Here is an 18081-nt window from a genome sequence, read left to right as displayed (position 1 = left end):
GAGATTCAGACTCAGCATCTGAGGAAAAGAGGAAGAAGAAACAACTGGCAAAAAGAAGGAGCACAACTGGAAGGGAACATAAGCATCAAAAGTACTGTGTAGCACATCAGCTACGAGTCTTGTCCCTTCTCCCTTAGAAGCCATTTGGTACATGCTCTACTAGGTGTACTTACTTAGTAGCCACTGTATTTCTTGTTACTCCATATTATGATGAAATAATTGACAAGAGGTGACCAACAGTAGGAGAGGTTTATTTTGGCCAGTGGCTTGAGGAATGTAGTCCTTTGTGATGGAGAAAGCATAGCAGCAGGCTACTTTAAGGTGGTATGAAAATGTGGCTGGGATGCACTTCTTACCTTCTCACACTTCAGTGGACTAGGAAGCAGAAATGGGATAGGAAGCGAGGGCTACACTACAAAATGTAAGGTCAGCTTCAAGTTGAACACTTCCTCCAATGAGTTTCCACTTCTTAAAGGGTCTACAACCTCCTCACATGGTGCCTGCTACAAGCTAGGAATTCAGTGTTGAAACACATGAGCTTATGGGGACCATTTCTCATTCAAACCATAATGGTTATAAAGGGATCTTAAGTTAAGGATCCCTTAAGAGAGAGACTCCAATGTTTTTACCACTTTTTTCTTTGACATAACTGGTGATGAATCTTCCTTTGAGAGTCTCATGATGGGAAGTAAACACTATATAATGGTGGCATTGAACAGAAGCTTCTCTTAACAATATTTCCTGAAGTTCTGAAACAGTATTTAAGACTGAATAGAAATTTGAATTCCAAATCTTAAAATAACAGGAAGTCAGACAACTCTTTCTTATGGAACTCCCCCCAGTACCCCCAAATCAGAGTGGATTTCACTAACATCATCAGAAGGAGGAGGTGAACTCAGAATTATTGATCTTAAATTACCTATAAGAAAATAAGAGTTTCTCCTGGGCTCTGTGGATATGTAGCTGATTGCTTCCATGGCATCAAATTCCTATGGAAATTGGGGGGAAATGTATGTAAAGTTATTCACTGGAAATGTTAGAAAAATAATGTTCCATCATTCATAAATGAAAACGACATTCCTGACTCACAAGCAGTAAGATGTGCATTTAAAAGTTTGGTTTTTGTTTTTTCTCAGCAGCCAGAATAGGTTAACGGTGAGTCATGGATTCAGCTTTCCCTTCTTCACTTGCCCCTTTGTGGCACTAAAAGACCCATACTTTTGAAGAGGCTGTCTGACCATGGTGCCTGGCCTCTGGTAGGATTGCAAATTAATCTGTGATGTGGCATAAATGAGGAGAAAATATGAAAACAGAGGTAGGGGCTTGATGCCCTCAGTGTTCAAAGCTGAGGGCTCAGTCTGTGACTGGAAAATAAGGAACAGCCATCTTTTCTGCTTCGTTTTGGGTAATGACAATATTTCTTGAAAAGGTTACAGATAAATCACATTATTTTGCGTGTAAAATTGTTTTTAACTGCACTCAACAAGCTGATTATTCAAAAGAATCTTATTTAGAACACTTTTGAAATACTAAGGGATTTTTCATAAGTTACCGTTTGTACCAATCCAGATGTTAGTGTATTATGTTGTGTCAAGGAAGATCCACCTATTCTAGAGGAATATAGGACTCTTGAACTGCATGGAGTAGAACTGACAATGATTACAGTGTATAAAGAAAATCAATCAGCAGCTAAGGTTGTCCCTGGAGGTGACAGCTGCTTCCTAATTGGGGAATTAAACTGCAGCGTCCTCTTACAATTTTAGCTTGTCTTTGGAGATGGCCCGCCTGTGTTCAGAACCAGCATTAGCATCATTAGATTTTCATCATTCAATCCCAAGACTCACTAATTAGTAATGAAATAAACTTGATTTCCCCCCCCCCCCTTGGTTTACAAGTGTGTTCTTTGGTGTGTCCAAATTCAAAGACTCATAAACTCCCTGAGACTACTCTTTTATTGCAGTGAAGAGAGATTGACATAGATGCAAAAGATAAGTCCAGCCATCTTCACTGTTTCATTCTTTCTGGACACATGCTATGTATCATATTATTGAACTGGTAAGCACTAAGTGGTGAAACCATAAGCAAAGAAGAAGACATGCTACTAATGTTTATTAAGGGTATAGTTTAGTGGTAAAAGTAGGCGGTAAACCAATATTTCTCAACCTTCCTAATATTATGACCCTTTAATACAGTTCCTCATGTTGTGGGGTCCACAACCATAAAATTATTTCATTGCTACTTCATAATGTAATTTTGCCACTGCTAATGAACTGTAATATAAATATTTTTGGAGATAGAGGTTTTTAAAAGGGTAGAGACCCATGAGTTGAGAGTCACTGCATTAAACTGATGAAATTCTTACATTGAAGTGTAAAATCATCACTGTGATAAGTTCTTTGAGGGAGTGATATAGGACTTTGATGCAAAGAATAATGTTCTGTTTGATCCCTTCCCCTTTGTGGGGAGGCCCGGCAAGGATGAGACCTGATAGGCTGGGTTAGATAGTCGGGAAGAAGTGTCCCATTCTGTCACAGTTCTAGGGCAAGGGAATAGGGCAGAAGAGGGAGGGGTGGGAAAGGGAAGATACAATGGAGGGGATAACAAATGGGATGTAATCTGAATAAATTATAATAAATTAACATTTTAAAAGAATAATGTTCAGGAAGAGGTGACATAGTTTTTTTGTGACAAGATTAAAGAAGATACAACTGAGGTAGAAATTATGTTTTTATACTGAAATCAGATGTATAAGGAATAGCCAGATATGAATCAGAGTAAAAGTCAGGAAACTGGTGAGAAAGCTGATGTGCTTGCTGGTGCAAGAAAGAAATGGTAACTAAGCATAAGCTAGAATAGGGTAAGATGAGCTAACTTTAGGGCTTTAATGCAGTACCATCAAGATGCCCTTGCATTTCTTTGCATGTACATTAATCAACAGTTTAAGACATAAACTGTCCTGCAAATAAATTAGGAGCAGGCATGAAGTACAAGAAGGAAATGAGGCTGGATCTCAAGTTTTTAGCTTCAGCAACTGCATAGATAAGTACGTGTTTCCTGGAGATAGAAAGATCAACTGGATGAATGATTTTTCTTCTCCCTTATAGTATGTCTTGTTTCTCTCTGTCTCTGTCTCTGTCTCTGTCTCTGTCTCTGTCTCTGTCTCTGTCTCTGTCTCTGTCTCTGTCTCTGTCTCTGTCTCTCTGTCTCTGTCCCTGTCTCTGTCTCTGTCTCTGTCTCTCTCTCTCTCTGTCTCTCTCTCTGTCTCTCTCTCTCTCTCTCTCTCTCTCTCTCTCTCTCTCTCTCTCTCTCTGTTTCTCTCTCTCTCTGTCACACACACACACACACACACACACACACACACACACACACACACACACACACTTCTCTCATGACACTTAAGGTCAGTCACTTAGTGATAGACAGAGCTCTAGCTCTGAGAGGTAGGGCTCTCAGTCTGACTAAAAATCAAGCTCTTAAGCAAATGCATCACAAATTATTGGCCTTGCTTCCAAAAACAACCAGGGAAAAGAACGAGTAGGTCAGTATAACCTTTACTCACCCTGAAAAAAAATTGCTCAAAGCCCAGGATTAGCAACTGAATATCAGGAGCAATCTTGCACATGATGTACAAGAACGTTCAATTTGATGGGGATTGTCAAAATCTCTTCAATGTGCGCCCCCCCACTATCATCAAGGATGACCCAATTACTCAGAACTTTCAATTATCTGTTCTTCTTAAAGGTTCTGTTTTTATTTCATTTTGCTCTTGCATATAAGAGAAGCAGATGACAATGGAATGAATTCGGTCAGGAAAACAATTTTCAGGGGTCACTTGGAGTCAGAATGCTTTCAGTCTTATTCCTTCTCTCTTCTTCGTGTTCCTTTATAGTTATGACCATTAAGAGTGGATGAAAAGGGATGGTCAGAGCTTCTGAAAACTGTATAATTAGTAGAACGATTTAAGTGTCATTATCCTTGATTTACTAAGTCGGGACAGTAGGCTCAACTTTATGGAACTGTTAAGTGAATCTAATGGAAAGCAGCTTTGTTCTTAGCTCCTAGTTACTCAAAAAAGTTAATTAATCATGTCCTCTGGACCCATTCCTTTGGTATTTTCTTAATCAAGATGCATCTCAATATTAATAATCCTATGCCACTATAATCATCAAAAGGTAAAGCTGTTTGGAAGACAATAAACAAAATGCCCTCAACTCCCATCTACCACCACATAAGATGTTAATGGTTATGTACGTACAATAATGAAATCAAAGTGCAGAAACTTAAGCAAGGAATTAGAAACTAGCTATAAAAATTCAAAGCTACATCTTCTAGGATCAATTCAGGAGATCCTTTTGGAAAAGAGGGAGGTAAGGTGGAATTTGAAGAACAGCTGAAGGTTGGTTGAGAGGAGGAAGTGTATGACTGCTTTTGTTTGTACCAATCAGATATTCTGTGTGCTTCCTCCCTTCAAACGCCACATCTACATAGCAAGACAAAATGCAAGCTTGAAGCACTGGTAGATTTCGATTCTACTTGTCAGTGGCTTATATTAGGGGCTATCGTTTCATGTTAGGAATCAGGGTGGCATAGACAAGTAAAGAAGTCCATCTATGCAGCTTAATCCTCACTATTTAGGTCAACCTTTGTTCCAAATACATATTAACCTCCTCCCTAAAGTGACACCTGAGAGAGAGACAAGAGCAGGAAAACTGTCCACAGACAGAATCTGTGCAAGCTCAAAGGAAAGCTCCTTGATTGGTACCCAGCTAACTCCCTTATTACAAAGGCAAGTTTGTATTATTTTGGTCAACTCTCAAAAGAATGAATGTTTTTCTTGAATAACTCAAGTTAGTGTTACTCCGCAGAACATTTTGGAGAAAGCTTTGTTTTATCCCCCTTTGAAAACAGCATGTAGACAATTACAGACAGCTCAATTTTTTAATGATTTGCACCTTAATGCTAGAAAACCCTTGGTGTCCAAGGGAATGATTCTGTTATTTATATTTTTACACCTTGGGACCTAGTCACAGATGTTGCTGAGATGCTTTAGACTAGCATTATTAAGGCCCAGATTGGCATTATTGAGACCTGGTGACAGATTTTTCTAATTTAACCACATTCTTTGTTGCCAAATATTTTTCCTGTTCTATTCCATTTGTCAAGACGACAGACAATGAAATAGGCTAGGAAATGTCTCCAACCAAATGATATGTGATGTGCCATTATGTGACATACCTTTAGCCTAAATGTGAAAATGGCAAAAAATTATCTACATAAGTTGTATTTTAAAAAATGGAGTAGGAGGAGGGGAAACTGTAATCAGAATATAATATATAAAAATGATTTTAATTTAAAAAACTAAAAATATTAAAAGCATGCTTTTCCTCTTGGCAGCATATAAGATGGAGAAAGTCTACGTAATTTGGTAAAAGCTGAACTGAATATATATCTGAATTAATTGTCTCAATGATATAAAATATTTATTTGAAACATGTATGAGTTTGTAGCAAAAACATATGAAAAAAGATGAACTTCAGAAAACATTTAGTAGTAACCCTAAAGGGAAAAGCATCAAAACGAGGCTTGACTGAGTTTCCTTTTTTAACCAGTAGCACTTTTTTTGAGTTGGTTCTTTTGCCTCTTTTGCCTTGAGGGGATAGAAATAGCATCTGATAGACTTCCTGTGCTTATTCCACTGACTTACATGGCAGGGACCTGAAACATCCCAATTCATCTCTGCAATACTTATCATACTATCATTATTATAGGCACTTAATTTACTTTCTTATATCTTTTAGTTTTCATTCTGATATTTGAGTTGGGTGATGGAGAAGAACTTATTTCACTTTCCTCTACTTCTTGTCCCCTGTGATCTTTGGAGATTCTAGCTAGCACTCCTTAGTTATTCTTTGAAGATTCTTTTTTTTTTTTTTTTTTTTTTTTTTGAGACAGGGTCTCTCTGTGTAGCCTTGGCTGCCCTGGACTCGCTTTGTAGACCAGGCTGGCTCTTTGAAGATTCTTAACCCTAGATTCTTATCCCTCTGTGACAAAGGTTAAGAAGTTGCCGCAGTCACACTGACATGGTGTTTTTTCTTTGTGCTAAAGCAATGGTTCTCAACCTCCCTAACATTGTGACCTTTAAATACAGTTCCTCATGTTGTGGTGACCTCAACCTTAAAATTACTTTCATTGTTGTTTCATAACTGCGATTTTGCTAATAATGTTAAGAATTGTAATGTAAGTATCTGAATGTCTCAATGGACTTAGGTGACCACTGTGAAAGGGTTGCTCGACACACAGGTTGAGGACCACCATGCTAGACGATTTGCTATGTCACAGTGGCTAAGTGCATAAAGCTTTCATGTCAAGCTGACTTGAGTTGAAGCTCTGGCTCCACTGCACGCCATCTCTTTGACTTAGGGTGAGTAACTTAATATCTTGCTGTGTCAATTTTAATATATAAAATAAAGGATAGGAGTGATAATAAAATGTCCTCATAGGCACACATGCATTTTCTATAACTTAATGAAATAATCCATACAAAGTGTTGACAAGAGTCATAAAGAGCATCACTATACTTTGGCAAATGTATGCCTGTGTGAAGGTGATTACTCCAGTGTTATTTTATATGTTATCTCACTCCACAGGAAAAGTCATAATTTTCCTTTTGTTTTCTCCTGGTGTCCTTCACATATCTAGCACAAGAACAGAATCAGTAACTACTTGTGTGACTTTACACATCCTAGTTCATAATCTGAAAATTTAGTTTTAGTCACTGCTATCAGAAACCTAGATGTACTTTTCTTACCTTTCACTGTCTTCTTTTTTCTCCACTTTAAAAGACTGGACACCGTGATCTCCTCATCCAGATGATTCATCCTGACATAGAACCAAACTCCACCTTCAAGGGCATTCTGTGTGGAGCTGCTGTTCCTACCGCTCAAATTCATATCCTGCTGGAACTTCCTCCCATTAGGGATTCAAGTCCCGGCTGTTTGCTTAATACATTGTACTCATGAAAATCAACTTCCCTTAAGCCTTTTCCCCAGGGGTAATATTTCCCCCACTTAGCTGGGAAAGTTAAATAAAATGGTGGATCACCTTCCACCAGCAAATGCCTCACCAAACGTTGAATTCTGAACTTGGCGAGTTCAGAGAAGCCAATTGTAAGCAACATTTTAAGGGTCATTCTTAACATCTTCAAGAACACTGAGCACACCTCATATAAATCAATATTGATGATTTTAAATGACTTGTGACTATTCAATAAAATACTTTCTCTCTGAAAACCTTTGCAAAGTTGTTAATTCAAGGTATTGAATATACCCAAGAGGAAAAAAAGCTGTATTATTCAGACAGAAATATTTACTGAATGCTTGTTACATGTAAAACATCTCATCATAGGTACAATTAGAATTAGATTTTTAACTAAAAGTGAATTATTTTAAGCTTTGGAAAACTTTTATCATTGTCAACTGCACTTAGGAAGCTTTCTTATTGAAAAGAAGTCCTGTAGGAAATTTTGGAGAAGTGAGTAATATTTTGGAATATTACTATTTTTCTGGTTCCTAAGTCTGTCTTATCAATTTAGTCATCCAATATTTTCTCTTCCTTCCTTCCTTCCTTTCTTTATTTGTTTCTTTGCTTCTTTCTTTCTTTTTTATTTTTTTCAAGACAGAGTTTCTCTGTGTGTAACCCTGGCTGTCCTAGATCTCACTCTGTAGAGCAGGTTAACCTCAAACTCACAGAGATCCACCTGTCCTGTGTCCCAAGTGCAGGGATTAAAGGTGTGTACCACTATGCCTGGCCAAAATTTGTATTAACTGAGTCATTTGTCATTTAAATTGATCATTATTCACAATTATCATAGTCTGTCAATATGGGACTCTGATTTTCCTGGATTTCATAGAGAATCAGGAATATTATTGTGTCCTTAATATTAAGACACCTTCAAGAAGCATGCTTCATGTTTCTTTTTTTCTCAGTACAGTTGTCTTTCTCTAAGGAAGGTATTAGGAGCCAAAGATGTTTTTATTCTTCCTAGACTATTTCCTGGAACAGCAGAGACACGTCTTGGATCTTTCCCTACATCATCATTTCTTATGATAAAAATAGAAATTCAATCTGGTAGCTATAACATAAGAAATCTTGATAACAGGTTCAAGTTCTTAAAAGTGCTGTCTGTACATAGGTCTTGAATCCGAGGAGACTGGACCATTGGACAGTGTTCTGATAACTGTTTGTAAGGTGACACGCTGTAAACACTCATTTATACCAATGTCTATTAAGAAGGCCCCACACCCATCATTCAAGTGTCAAGGGAAAGATTTTTTTTTTTCTGGAAAGCAAGTATTGATTAGCACAGGAGTGATAGAGGAGTAAGGAGGGCTCATGCAGTCACATCAGAAAGGACCCATCAAATCTCAATCTGTCCTCTTACTAGATAAATGGCATTATACAAGCTGCTTCAGTAGATAGCATCTACTTTCATGGTTAGAATTTAGAGAATACAGCATATCACTAGGTTGCTGTACAGTTTAAACGAAAGTACCTACTACACAAAATCCATGTTAAATAGGTTTTCAATAAAACTTAGTTCCTTCTTCCATGTTTTGTGTTTCTTGATGAAAATTTGGGAGGAAAGATTATGGATTTCATTCATTACAAAGGAAAGCATGCATTACGTTAGAGTGACGCAGAGATGAGGAGTTAGGGGCTTAAGGGATGCATGAATTTGTGTCAAGTGGCATGTAATATTCAAAGTTCAAAGGAGACTCATTTAGCAGACAGTACATTTCCTGGGGGCATAACACATGATTTGCTGGACAGTAGAAAATTTAGAGGACACAAATCAAGCGTGTAGTTGTCTAACTTGGACATATCTTTGTCCTTCACAGAACTTACATAAGAGCTGCCAAGGAAAGACATTTTGAAAATTGGATGATTGGTTCTCAAAGTTTACTAGTAGACTAAAAGCAAAGTTTGGACTTGCCAATCGTTGATTGTGGAAGAATGTTATAGATATTGAGTGGTGACTGGGACCTGAACAGGCAAGTAAAGTACCATTACATAAAGGAGTCTAATTTCCTGCTCTGTATTTTTTTTTTTTTTTTTTACAAAATCTAGATGGTGAATTGGAACAAAGTTTAATAAACCTCTCTTGGAGGAATTTGTAGTAAGTAAAAGGGTGGTTTTCATAAAAGCTGAAGTAGAAAGGACAAAGGAACAAGATGTGAGGTTGTCATAGGAACCTCTTTCCCCTCAAGGACCATCAGTAGGGCTAAATAATGGCCATGGTGCATAATATCAAAACTTAGGAGCCTGTTATAAGGTAAAGGAACAGCTGGAAAGAAAATGTGTTGCAAGTATGAGACAGGAGAAGAAAGAGAAAAAGATGTGGGTGTCATTGCCACCACCAGCAAGTTTAATCTTTCCACCATTGGGGTTGGCCAACTTCAGGACCCACTCCCTTGTTCCTTTGTCTCACTTGAACATGTAGACTCCAGCTACTCAGGTGACTGATATTACCAAGTACCTTTTCTTTTCAATGGAAGGCACTATGGGCAGCAACACAAGAATTATCAGAACACGGGTGAGTAGGAAGGAACATCGAGTGTGTCATACAAGAAAATGGATTTTATATAAAGCCAAAATGTATAGTTCAAAGTACTAGAATTGCAAGCAGCAGAGAGAGTTTTCTAGAGTAGAATTCTGGGCATAAAAGACTTTAGTATATATAATTAAAGAGGGCATTCTAAACAGGTTAAAAATGAAGTGACCAGAGATATATAAATTTTATATGTTTTATATGTACTAGGTACCACTCTAAAGCAGTCCAGGAAGCATTACCCAACTACAGATCACACAGACCAGATTCCATTTTTCACTTTGATTTTATAGATTAGGAATCTGAAACCATAGAGACTAGATAAAATCCAACTTTGCAAAGCAATGATGTATCAGAAACTGGTTTCTACTCAAAACCTTACAAGTCAAGAGCCCATTCATACCACTGACCAATATACTACTTGCATGTCATCTCATGATATGTATGTCTGGAGTACAAGGCATATGAATAGGGTGAATGAGCAGTTATGGGAAAGGCAACTGCAGCTATACTATAGAGCATCTTTCCCAGAATCCAAAAGAATAAAGGCTGCATTTAATAAATAACAGGAAACCAGATGAAGTCTTAAAGCAGGGAACTGACAGTCAAAGAGGTGCTTTAGGAAGATTAACTTGTCAGCAGTGCAGAGGATGGATGGGAGAGAGGAGTCAGTAGAGGCAATTAAAAGGCTATTGCAATACACTAGTCTGGATGTAGGATACTGTGTCAATCACTCAAATTAAGAAATGCAGGGAGGGGCTGCATTTTAGAAACTGGTCTGTGAGGCTTTGCGTTTCCTCTTTCCAGCCAGAGCCAAGTGATGGGCGTCTCTCAGGACAACTGCCACAAGTGCCACAAGACTCGGGTAAGAGAAAGCCTTACCCCAAGAAGCAGAAGCATGAGCTGGGACGGCCTGCTGCCAACACTAAGATGGGCCCTCGTCACATACACACAGTCCGAGTTCAATGTGGCAATAAGAAATACTGTGCCCTGAGATTGGATGTGGGGAACTTTTCCTGGGGCTCTGAGTGCTGTACTTGTAAAACAAGGACACTTGATGTTGTCTACAATGCATCCAATAATGAGCTTGTCTGCACCAAGACCCTGGTGAAGAATAGAATTGTGCCAAGCTGACTCCTAAAGAGGAAGAGATTTTAAACAAACAAACAAACAAACAAACAAACAAAAATGATCAAAAAATTCAGAAAAAATATGATGAGGGGAAAAAGGATGCCAAAATCAGCAGTCTTCTGGAGGAGCAGTTCCAGCAGGGCAAGCTTCTTGCCTGTATTGTCTCAAGACCAGTTCAGTGTGACAGAGCAGACAGGCCATGTGCTAGAGGACAAGGAGCTGGAGTTCTATCAGAGGAAGATCAACGCCTGGAAAGGCAAATAAATCATTCCTAGCTCATGTAATAAAGGTGTTGATTGTTCTTTAAAAAGAAAAGAAAAAGAAAAAAAGAAATGCATGGAAAAGCATGGACAAATAGATAATGGGATTGAAAAGAAAACTTGACTAACTTGATTGGGGCATTGTGAAAACAGTCGTTTCAGTAAGGTAAGAATTAAATAATGAACACTAAATGTGAAGCCTTTGTCACTAGAAGAAAAGTGATACCAGTCGTAGTATTGGGGGACTGCTAAACTGGAGAGAAATTTGGACTCCAGATGATTAAAACTAGATAAAAATGTCTAAAGAGTTAGCCTTCCAACCATGAAGATCATGAGATCAACTTTGACAGAGAGAAGAATCAGGAACACAAGCTTGAGACAGTATGTATTGAAATACTGCGGCTGTTAGAAAAGAGACAGGTGAGAGATATGATGGAGGGAGGGTAGAAATAGAAAATTACACAAAAAAGGATTTGTAGACAGTTGAATATGAACATTAAAACCACAGCAGAAGGATCAGAAAGGAAAGAAAAAACAACGAGAAAGTAGTTTTGGAGATGAGAAGATTTATAGTGATTGGTAGAGAACCAAATGTTCTAAGAACCAAATGTAAGGAGGTATAGATGAGGCTGATGTATTGAAGAAAGTGAGCATAGAGCATGCTTAGAATAATTTTTGTAATGAATTTAGAGGACCAAAATAGATACTCAAAGGATACTGCTGGGACTGGGAAATGTCTTCTTGCAGTAAGGGTTAGCTTTGTAAATTTGTTGGCTAAAATCAAATAGTCTCAGCCTAACATCTAATAGTGCTGAAGTAATGATTAAAGACATGGGCATGGGGTCTGGCATTCTCATTGTTGGACCAAGATCCTGATGAGGATGTGAAGGGGTATGGCAAAGCATTTGGTGGAATGTCTTCTTTAGCAAGGCATTATCTTACTTGGAAAATGAAGAGAGAAGTCAATCGGAGATACAGAAATACTTGCAGAGAAATAGGGAGTTTTAAACTAGAAACATTTGAGTTTTCAAAGAAGCCTGTGTACCTTGCACAGGCTGATCTTTACAGCAGAATAAACCCACTAAAGAATGAAAGGCAGTCTCCGTGACCCCTGTTCTAGGAGTCTCTAGACAAAACTCCTAGAGGAGGAAGGGGAGCACCAACCCACCCACAGAAACTTGGACCCAAAATTTACCCTGCCTACTATATGTGCATGGATAAAGATAGAACAGAGATTGAGGGGTTGTCCAACCAATGCCTGGCCCAATCCAAGACCCACCTCATGAAAGAGAGCCTACTCCTGACACTACTAACGATATTCTGCTATGCTTGTAGATGTGAGCCTAGCACAGGTGTCCTCTGAGGGCGCCACCCAGTACTTCAAAACAGATGCTGAGACTCAGGCACTTGCAGCCAAACATTGGGCAAAGGGGTAGAGAGTCTTGTGGAAATGTGGAGGGAAGGAAAAAAGAACCCAGAGGGGACAGGGGTTCCACAAGAAGACTAATACAGTCAACTAACCAGGGCCCAGAGGGGTTTATGGAAGCTGAAGCACCAACCAAGGACCAAGCATGGACTGGACCTACACTTTTCACACAGATGTAGCCTATGGGCAGCTTGGTCTTCATGTGGGTTCCCTAGTAAGGGAAGCCTGGGCTGTCTCTGACATGTACTCTGCTCCCTGCTTTTTGATCACTTCAACCTGGTTGGGCATGCTCAGTCTTGATGTGACTTGATGAGTTGGAGTGGTGATGAGGCTTCCCTTATCTGAGGAATAGGAGAGGGAGAAGGGAGGGAAGGTGGAATTGGGAGAAGAGGAGGGAGGGGGCTATGATCAGGATGTAAAGTGAATAAACAAATCAATTGGAAAAAAGAATGAAAGGCAAATGAGAATAGGACTGAGAATGTAAAGAATATATGTTATTAGTAAAAGTAGAGTATGGGGAATACAGGAAGTGCTAATTCAGGGATATAGATCAAGAACTATTCCCGATCAGGATGCAAAGTGAATAAATAAATCAATTAATGGAGGGGAAGGAAAGAAAAGAAAAAAAATCCTTTTTTTTGACATTATTAGACAAAGAACCTCTAAGGATGGCTTTGGGTTTATTTTCTGTTGGCCATCTACTGCTGGGCATGGTGTCTACCTTAACGGTGGTTTGTTTCCTCATTGAGACTCTCTTGGAGAAAACTAATTTTTAGATTTGCAAGTGGCTATCAGTTGGAGTTAGTTTCTGGTGTAGGGATGGAGGGGTGTGTCCACTTCTTTAGAAGATTTTAAAAAACATTTTAAAAATAATTATTCTGCTATTTAAGTTGTTTTGTAGTGGAAATGGTTTGCTGTCAGTAAACAAGTACTCATTAATAGATGTGTACTTATCTAAGTGAATATAACCACAAAAAGAACTATTCCTGTTCACTTGAGTTCCTATTCTATTTCTCTTTTTAAACTGGTTCTTTTGGGGTTATAATATAATTACAGTTCTTATTTCCTTTTTCTCTCTCCAAAACCTCCAATGTACACTTTTCTGCTCTCCTTTGTGGCCTTTAGTTCTTAATTGTTATTGAATGTGACTATGTACACATATATACATGTATGTGTTTCTAAGTTAATCTCTTTATTTTAATTCATGTGAATGTATGTATGTTTGCATGAATTTATATTCATCATGTTTATGCAGAACCTGGACTTACAGGTAGTTGTAAGCTGCCTGATGTGGGCATGAGGTACTGAACTTGGGTCATGTAGAAGAGCTGATGCTCTTAATTGCTGAGCAATCTCACCAGCTCTTGCATTTCTCTTCTTATAGGAGGAATTCAAAAGTTTGTGGCAACTATCATAGATTATAGTGTTTCTTCATATAAGAACATCATAGCAACCTTAAAACCCAGGTACTAGTATTTTCTCCCCAAAGAATGACTTTCTTGGATTTAATTATTAGCCTTTAATAAAATCAATTATGGGAAAAAGGCCTAACCAAGATAGAGCCCTAGAATATGACACATTTGGAGAATACCAAGTTGGGTAAAGTGGTCTTTGCTTTTTTTTTTAACCTCAATCAAAGAAAAAAAGAATATTGTAGTACAAACTTTACCATTTTCTTTGTCCTTCACTTTGTTCTTCACCCAAATAAAATATATGAAGATAGGAGAAGAGAATTAGTTGCCATGGTAACCTGTAGCTGTCCTGGTAGCCTTTTATTTTGGCCAGTTCTAGGTTCTACACCTCTGTTTTCAGTTCACTCTTTTGAACTTCCTTAAAGTAGTTTCAGGACCATATGACAAATTGTACAATGTCTAGCAATAGAAGATGAGTGAAACCTCATCTGCATCCAAAGCAAATGAAACAAAGAGGAACTAAACAATAGGAAGCAGTACAGAAAAGAAACAAAACTACATCTCCAAATTATGTAATTTTCTCACACAGTGTCATGAAATAATTGTCATCATTGCTACTGTACTGGTACAGTGAAATAGGCACAGCGAAGCAAAGTGACTTGGCTAACATTGCACAGCTGTGGTTTTAATTTATCTTTATCTAAGTTGCCCCAAATCTATCCATTGAATTTCATTGGTTTGTGGGTTTTGTTTGTTTGTTTTCAGGTAATTAACAGCTATAGAGAAATATTTCCTCTGTTCACATGCTGGTCAGTTCCTTAAACTTTTTCCTAGGCTAAGCCAACTTCTTCAAATGAGGCCCTCCTCGGATATCTTCTCCCTGTAAACACATCTTCTTTCCCCCATTCAACAAGCTCTTTTTATCCTCCTAAGGCATCAGCAGTTTCCCTCAGCCCCAGCACTTGCTTACCTCATCTCTCATCTATTATGCAGTCCCTTGCCTCATCTTTCTTCAGGGGATTCATTAGACCTGGGACGCAGAGTATGAAGGGCCACTTTTCTGGCAGAAGCAGAGTAGAGACTCTAGTATTTGCTAACTGTTGCTGCAATAGCAAGTTGCTAACACATCTGTGGCTCAGATCAAGTACAACTTCTTTCTCTTACAGTTCTAGAGTCCACGGGTCTAAAAGGACTCTGTAGACTCAGGTACGAGTGTCAAGAGTGCCTTCCTCCTTACAGAGGCCAGAGCCGCCTGATCAGGCTTCTAGCTAGAGCTTTATTCTTGCATATTCCTTTATGTAAGACAATTTCTTGCGTTTTCAAGGATAGTAATTTCAAGTTCCTTTTGGTTCTTGTCATATTGTCTTCTCTGTAGTTATATCTTCTTCTGTTCCTCTCATACAAGACCCTTGTGATGATGTTTGTGTCCCATGCAAATAATGCAAAGTAAATTTCCCCTCAAAGTCATTAACATAACTCACATCTTCAAAGTCTCTTTTGTCATATAAGTTAACACTTAGAAAAAACAAAAACAAACAAACAAAAACACTTAGAAACTTCCATGGATCTGTGGGGTCATTATTCAGCTTATCACAGCATCTAAGAGTGTAATTATTCACTTAGAGCTGGGACTCATTGTCTGTTGCTCCTGGAGTAGATAAATTACGGCCTTAGAGGAAGAGAATGAGAAGACATAAGCATGCATTGAAGTCAGAAGAGTTCTATAAACTTGAGTTTTATAGAAATGTAGCCAAGTGTGGAGCAGGTCCATGAGTGAAGTCTCTTTACTTGTATGCAAAGAGAGGTAGAAAAAATAGGATTTAAAGAGAATGAAAAATCATGCTTTCAGTGTGTTTAGCTTTCTTGTTTCTCTCTCTTAACTGAAAGGGTTTTTTTTCTGGCAAGGGGAAGTTGAGGCAAGGGTAAGAATGGCTCCAGAAGCAAAGAAAGGTAGCCAAACCTCTCCTCTGCTCTGTCTAATATCCAATGTTTTTCCCCCAACCCTTGCTGCCAGTCAGGCTCTTTTTGCTGCTTTGGAAATATAGCTACACATTATAATGAGTAGAGAATGCAGAAAATAAGGAAGATGTTCAAGGAGAGCCCTCTCATTACCCCATCCCAGGACAGAGGAAAGCTGTCCCCATGGAATATGGGTATGGAGCATTTGGGGTTGGTGTTAAACAGAGTAAACATGAATTACAGGATCATCCCTTGATTACCACACCCTTATGTTCATTGGTCCTTAATATTGCAGTGTGATATATATGGAAATCCTCAAGAGGATTTCCACAGTTGCACAGTGCTGCTTACCTTGAGGAACATCTTTAATTTCAGTTAGGAGGGGTGGGCTGAAAGCCTTTTAAGGGGAGTATAGAATAGGAGTTTGGAGCCTATAGTTTTGAAACCTATAGAAGGATCCATTTGAAGGTGAGTTCAGGGTATGTGCCTCAGACTCAATTTCCATGGCTGTGGAGTATCAGCAACAGCAGTATAAGCTCAGCAAGGGTTTGATTTATGACCAACAGATGCAGAGATGTGAACTGACGTTCTTTGTAGAGTTAGCAGCTGGCTCTCCAAAGTTTGTTCCTGTTTTGGGACATCATCTATTCTATTGCTCAATGATCCTCCTTCTATAAAACTTCATGGAAAATTCTTCTCCAAGACTGATGCTAGGGGAAAAAAATGGTTTTCCTTCCGCCTGACAATGAGAGCAATGAAAATGTAACCCCTCATCTATCCAAGCCAGAGGTTGATATAAACGTCCAGCTGTGAGAGTTTGAATGTAGGGAAAGAGAACATGAGCTAATGGTATGCAGGGGAAGCCACTGCAACTTCTAGCTTACTCCATACGGTGAAAGCAGGACAAGCTACACTTGAGGAAGGAAAGACTACTGATTCGCATCCCAAGACCTGAATGGAAGTCTGGGAAATCCCCACGCAACGCTGCTGCTGCTGAAAAATTACAATTGAATTGATCTGAGATGTTTTCTAGCAGAAATGTTGACACTAAAGCCAAGCTATTGGAGTAAGGAAAAGCCAGGAACACGTAGGAGACAAATCTCAGCAAAGTGCCTGATTTTGGAAGATTAAGAAGCTTTAGGACCTGGAGGTCTGCACGCAGAAAATAATAGTGTACCCGTGATGAGCTGTCCATAAAGATTGCCGGTCTGATGGCTCCACAGAAGTCTAGTGAATCTCCAATTACAGGGTCCAGGAAATATTTACCTTTAGACATTCTTTTAACTCACCAGATCAGTTCAATTGGGCCTTCCAGCAACAGTCTTTAATTGATTACGAGGTAAATGGGTCACATTTCTCAGAATTCAGTATGAAGACCAGTATGAATGGTATTACCACAGGACAAGTGTAAACATCATCTTTTAATTTTCACCTTGGTTGCTAGGAAACTCCACTCAAATTTGTAGGCTTGATTGTTTTAGCATCATAGAAGTATGATGGGGCAAGGGAGGGTTCAGTATATTTGATTTACCTCCATCTTCCTTTTGTGCTGTTTTTATTCTTTGGTAACAGATTTCAGCCAAATTGTACCAAGGGTTAACCCATTAGAAAGCCTCTCATTTTATCTTTTTAAAAATAGGGCATACATTAAAATTTAGACACATGGATATTTTCTTTGTAGGCTCAAGTAATTTTCCTTAATTTTAGTAAGATGGAACAATTAACCTTACCTTAAGCTGTTCTGACCTTTGTCTTTCCCAACTGTGGCTATTGGCCATGAGGGGATATCAGTCACTGTATGTGCTGCTGGAAGCCAATGGAATCCTTGCTACAGAGGAAAGACAACACTGCATTTTGTTCGTTGCTCTTATTGCCTGTGGCATTGCAATAACACTTTCCACAGGTTTCTTGCCTTGGGAACACCTAATGGCAAGATGCTTTTGATACTTCAGTAACTAAAGCTCCTTTAATGGAGTCCATGATGGACCTGCCTTGTTTTTCTCTATAGTGAAAAATGTTACAAGGAAGTTGCAGTATATATTTTGTCGAGTAACAATGCCTTAAGCCATTAAGGCCATTTGTTATTTTCTGAAAGCAAAAGAGATAATGTTCGCTAATAAAATTCACTGCACTGCACTGCAGTAGCTCAAAGTTTCTTTGCATCAAACTGCTCTGTAACTCTCAAGGGTCTCTCTCTCTCTCTCTCTCTCTCTCTCTCTCTCTCTCTCTCTCTCTCTCTCTCCCTCTCTCTCGTTCTTTATGAGATACCCCCAGGGGGTGTCACTG

The 18081-nt window shown here is 38.7% G+C and overlaps 1 pseudogene across 1 annotated transcript; it reads left to right on the top strand.

Moving 5' to 3' along the window:
• Positions 1-10427: 10427 nt before the first annotated feature.
• On the top strand, positions 10428-11047 carry LOC311602496 (small ribosomal subunit protein eS8-like; annotated as a pseudogene). Its single transcript has one exon. The product of its transcript is annotated as a small ribosomal subunit protein eS8-like (transcript).
• Positions 11048-18081: the final 7034 nt, after the last annotated feature.

Source organism: Acomys minous (assembly GCF_964271855.1).
Source record: "Acomys minous genome assembly, chromosome: 7".
NCBI classification, from domain to species: domain Eukaryota; kingdom Metazoa; phylum Chordata; class Mammalia; order Rodentia; family Muridae; genus Acomys; species Acomys minous.
Note: the sequence above shows the minus strand (reverse complement) of the source record. Positions and strands in the feature narration are given on the sequence as shown.